We start from the raw sequence: 6,000 nt of genomic DNA, 5'->3' as shown, positions 1-6,000 counted from the left end.
AAATCAGCAAAGAGTACAAAGTACATTAAAAATATGATAGACTAGAAATTAATACCTTTTTGAAGTGCTCTACTGTGGCGTTTAGTGCAGTTGCACCTGTTGGCACCAAAGATGATTGTGCTTCAGGCACATTTTATGATAGCCATTCTGCATGCGGGCTGTTTGCTCTTCTAGAGGAAGTAGGAACAAGCAGTGCATACACTCCTAAAATTACAGGGACTGTTACCTGGCCATAAGCAGCTGTGCAAAGGTTTGAATGCATCTCTCAGCCCATACAAGGGCAAAACACAACATAGTAGAAACAGTGCATGTGGCCTCCAACATCAGTGCATGATGGGATGCCACTTTAACTGTTTTTATTGGGTCAGATCCATGATCCTTATTCATTTGTCGAGCAGTGCCTTGCTCTGTGAATATTCCCACTGAAGTCTCATGGAGCAAGGTAGTACTCAGCACCACTCACGGTATCAGCATCTGACTGTTAATTTGTCCCAGTACTGAAGGAGATTCAGCATCGTATGTTTATTATCTTTCATTGCTTTGTCTGCATTTACATAAAAAAGGTAGTTTGGGTATTGAAGTACATTACGTGTACGTGCAATGTAATGGACAGCTGAGCAGAGGTAAAAAGGAAAATGACTAGCTATAATCTTTGTATAGGGAGAAAGGTATTGAAATATTTTGAGGTAGATGATATTTGTGCTGAGCATGACAAAAGAACTATACTGACTGTGCATGTCTGTTATGTGTATTGTATCTATATTTTGATCCTTTTTGGAACAGGATGTTCATGCTACAAATGTGACTTTTCCACAAAAATTAGGAAGGACATTTTGTGCATCCTAGAACAATACTAGCATATGTGTGTCTGTGCTCTTGTTTTACCCTGATCTGCCCCTACAACAATGTTCTAACCACAATCTTATGCGCATTACATGAAGAACAGCAGCTCTTTGGGGTTTCTAAAGAGCATAAGACATCTTTTCAAAAATAACTGCCGCTTTACAGCTGCTTTTCTCATGGGCTTTCCCACTCCTCCTCCTCCCAATCCCCTCCCCACCATCTGAAAGGTAAATCCAGGACACGGATATTTATCCAGCTACATTTCTGCAAGCAAGGATGAAGGCATGAGAACATATTTCTACAAGATGAAATGTGTTTGCTCTGTAGTAGAGATTTTTACAGCCTAAAAGCTGTTTTACTGAAAATGTTCCCAGCACATTTTGTATTTACTATAGTAATTGTAGTTATTTAGCACAACCTAGGTGTGCTGGTAGCAGTGTGTGTGTTTTCGAGGAGTTGGAGCAGTGAATCAGTACGGAGCAGTGCTTTTTATTTTATTTTACTTTTTTGTCCATTTACTAGCAAACCAGGCATTAGCTTTGCATGTAATATTTCAGACATTAGTTTTGCATTCTGGCTTTTGGTAAAAGTCCATTTTCTGCCTAATTATAACATTTTTCCCCTGTATGCTCTTGTAAAAATATTACATAATAACATGTCCGATTTTAATTAGGTTAAAAGTAATTCAGTATATTAAGCTTTTTTTTATTTGGGAGCATAAACTACTCAGTGGGGCGCATTTAACTTTCCATTCTTTTAGTTAGCATTTACTTTTGTGTGCCGCCATCCTGTACCTGCTGAAATAAGGTGTGTTTTGCTCTTGAATTATTCATTACTTCAGTTTTTCACTGCCAGATGACTAACACAATATGTTGTAGTGATGACATAGGAAGCCAAATATATCATGCATTAAATCCATAATTTTTGCTAATATTCTTGCCTCCACTAAATTTTCAGCTATTCATTAATCACGAAAAACTAATCAACCAGACTGATATATAGCAAGATGAATGGTAATCCAATGGCTAATTCAGATACCAGAGGGCCTGGATTTGCTGTGAGGCAAAGACTGAATAGATTTGCATCCAGAACGTCTAGCAGGGTGGCCACAATCTGAGATCGCTGCGTGGTCAGGAGTTTGCGTCACAGGCATCCTACGCCTCTTGCAGCCCCCTTCAGCGCTTCACACAGTCTCTGTGGTGGGTCACAGCATCCCTATCTGGGGCAGGTTTAGTATCAAAGTTCACACAGTCCTCATTCCGCATCCTTAATCACAAAATTAATCCAAACAATCCCCAGCATGAAGTCCAGAATCATAATTCAACAGTTCATACTTAGCTCTGTCTCTTTTGCCATACTCAGAGTTCGTCCTCTGACGATCTGGTCCATCCAAAGCTGCCAGGCCCAGCTCTTCCTGCCTGGAGTTCAGCCCTCTGGCCCTGCCTTCCATCTCCTTCCATGTCTCCTCTGTTCTAAGGAGAAGGCAATCTGTGTATTGCGCTCCTCCAGAGCGCTCCTTCCAATTGGCTGGAAGAAGGGGAAGCTCTGCCCCCCACACGTTATAGGACTCCTGAACCCAGGCCTTTAAAGGAACAGTGTCTTCGGGTTTGTGCACCCCTCATCCAACTCCTAATTCCCCAGGACCACTTCCTCTCTTCTGCTACCAGGCCATTTTCTGGCCTTTGTTCATTCCAACACCTGGAACAAGGTCTTCTGGCCCCCTTTATTCTTAAAGGGCCCATACACCCCATTACGGACAGCCTTGTAACAGAAGAGCTTACATTAACCTTCTGTATTAGGATATGCCAGGAACATAAGCCTTATTTGATGGACATTAAGAAGAGTTTGCTTCTTCAGTTCTCTTGTGCTGGGAGAACATAAACTGAAGGTCCCTGAATCACAGCCACTTGTGTTCTTCAGCAAATATTGAAATAATTTAGAGGGCATGGGGCAGAAAAAAAATTTCTTCTGTTTCATCTCTTGCTTTTCCAAGAAAACTGTGCACCCCAAAGACTTCTATATACAATAGAACTCTATTCCTTACTATTAAATATGTCCTGGCATGTAATTATGGGCTCATACATGCCATAATGATTTCTTAGTTAACTCTATATTCAGGGCCAGTGGCGCAATGGATAACGCGTCTGACTACGGATCAGAAGATTGTAGGTTTTACTCCTGCCTGGCTCGGTGTTCTTTTGGGGGGAGGGATAGCTCAGTGGTTTGAGCATTGGCCTGCTAAACCCAGGGTTGTGAGTTCAATCCTTGAGGGGGCCATTTAGGGAACTGGGGCAAAAATTGGGGATTGGTCCTGCTTTGAGCAGGGGGTTGGACTAGATGACCTCTGAGGTCCCTTCTAACCCTGATATTCTGTGATTCTAGCTATTTGTCTCTCTATTACATGGCTCTGCAAAAAGAGTATTATCCTACTGTATTTGTGCCCCAAACATGCTGTCCTTTTTGTCATATGTTCATTCTAGCCTCAATTTAGAGAGAAACAATAATCTAATCAAAATACCCCTGATTCAACAGTCCATCTCTAGTCAGCAAAGTACTTTATATGCATCTGTTTAAGTCCCACTGACCAACAGAATTTAAGCACATGCTTACAGTTAGGCATATACCTAAAGCTTTGCTGAATAGGGATAGTTTGCCATATATCTTCTTGCGTAGTTATCACACAGTTTCTTTAGAGGTTGTTTATGATTTACAAAGGAGATGAAACTGGTTGTTGTCCTACAGTAAAATAGGCATCAAATTTTTGTATACCAAAAACTAGAACCAGCACTGAAAGTCCCTCACCAACCTAGTTCTGTCGCTGCTAGCTTATTATAAATGAATTTGGGTTTAATTGTACCAGCACAAGGAAAGCTGAGAAATCCTTTTAGCTCTGTAGGAATTTAATTATGTGTGCAATGCTCCTGCCTGCCTTGTGGCACTGCACTGCCAAAGAAGAGCCCCAAGTGAAAGCAGAAGTCAATATGCTTTGTCTCAAGGAAAGAGATTATTAGCTACGTTATGCTTCTTTTCAGGACCCTTTGCCATCTTATCACTTAAGTTTTACTGGCCCTATTGAAATCAAGGGTAGAACTCCCATTGACTTCACTGGGGACAGGCTTTCATCCTAGTGTTTAAAAACTGGCACAGACAAACAAGCCTGACATATTGCATGTTAACGTTTTGTTTTATTAGGAGATGTATTTTCAATGTGTCGAAGGGAATTGAAAGGTACAAATTTAAGTTACTGTTAGGGGGAGTTACAGGCTACATTTCTCCCCACCATCCCCAAATGAGCAGTAGCTTTGACATTTCAAATTCGAGTGGAGGGGAAATTGGTATTGGCACTTTTGTTGTGAAATTCTTAACAAAACTTGGAGCAAGTACAATAAGTTGTAAGGAACCAGTGTTAGGAATGTGGAGGTCGGAAAGAGCCATTGAGGGTTATCACTAAATCTACAGGCGTTTTTTAAAAGAAAGTTAATCTGTTACACATTATATTTGATGTAGGTCAAGCACTTCTGAAAGGCCCCTCAGAGCTGATTTGTTCAGTCAGTGAAAAGCATTTGAGGTGAGTGTATTTAGAGCACAAACATGAGTAGTGTTACCTCTATCCAAGTGTTTTTTATTACAATATTTTAGTTCTCTGTAGATTAGTTTTTCACAGGATCTCACCTAATGGATAACTGGTCATGCTACCTCTTAAGATTCAGTAAGCCAGTGATAGGGCAAGGCTGGAAAACCCCTTAATTTATCCAGCAATTTGTGCAGTGCACAATGTTGTCAAATCTCACAAATGTATAATGAATCTAACGATATGTGGAGTTTTTCCTTAAAGGTCCTGCTCTTGGAGCAGTGAGAATCTCTCAGCTTATATCAAAAAAGAGTAAGTTCCTAGTCCTCATGGTTGTGGAGAAAAGCTGTGTCCTGAGTCTACCCTAATGGCCCATAAACCAGAAGGCAAAGAGAAATACTATCCCCGCCCCGCGCTCCCCTCCCAAAAGTTTAATGTAACTATTTAGGCTCTCATAATTATTTTTGGCCTCATTCATGATTTTTGAATGCTTGATGTGGACATGACGGTGGATGATGGGGTGACTGCAACTGGTGATTTGCTCATGCCCTGAAGCCTGAGAATTGTGGTAGCCTTTAAGTTGCTGGTTTTGTAGTGTCCATTAGTTTTTATATTGGTGTATTTGGACTTTTTTCAAGTGTCTCACCAGGAAACTGTTTCCATTTCTTTTTGGTGTTGTGCTGGTTTAAATGAGGATGATTTTTTTTTCTCTCTCTCCAGACCTTAAGCGTCAGTTTTTCAAAAAGGCTCAGACTTAGCCCACTGCTGCTCCCATTGAAGTTCATGGCAAAACTTCAATGAGAGAAGAATTATACCAGTGCCTTGTGCTTTTGAAAAGCCTATCCTATGTTTAGGCAACTCCCAAAAGGGAAACTAATGAACAGTCCGCGATCATGTTCGTTCTTAAAAATGAAGAAAACATTTTACAAAATGTATGAATCAAGACACGGAATTTTTTTTTTTAAATTTAGAAGTTGAACAAGACAAGCAGTTGAAGAGTCAGAATTGCTGAGGCACACATTTGACAAGAGCTTAGTAACTGCTTTTTTTTTCTCCTTCACTGTAAGTAGCTCATCTATAGGAAGTACAAACAAGTACTGTAAGTGCAATGCAATTATACCTAGCCTCAGGAAAGAGCACTGAATGATTTTATTATATTGCCAAAGATGAGTGCTGGAATGTAAAGCTGAGAGAGACCGATTAGAGGCCTAATTCATTAAAAGAAATGGAACAAGTCCTTCATAAGGCACCAATAAATCCATTAAGTGGGGAAAGGGTCTGAAATGGCCCTTCTGGATTCTAGTTATTAACTTCAAGGATTGCTGAAGTTGGGGACTTTGCAAATATGGTTTTACCCAGCACTTAACCTTGCTCTCAACCTCCTACTCACCAGACCAAATCATCTCTGAAGTAAGCACAGATACGACTCACTGCAGTCAGCAGAGTGGCACCCACTTTCATCAGCGTTGAATTTGACCCACAGTATCTATTTATGGAAGTGAGAGGGAAGGAGAGGGGAAGAGGAATTAATGTGAAATTACGAGGAGTCCTTGTGGCACCTTAGAGACTAACACATTTATTTGGGC

This window comes from Eretmochelys imbricata, chromosome 2, assembly GCF_965152235.1.
Source record: "Eretmochelys imbricata isolate rEreImb1 chromosome 2, rEreImb1.hap1, whole genome shotgun sequence".
Classification (NCBI taxonomy): Eukaryota; Metazoa; Chordata; order Testudines; family Cheloniidae; genus Eretmochelys; species Eretmochelys imbricata.
The sequence above is the reverse complement of the archived record's forward strand: the minus strand, read 5'-3'. Positions refer to the sequence as shown.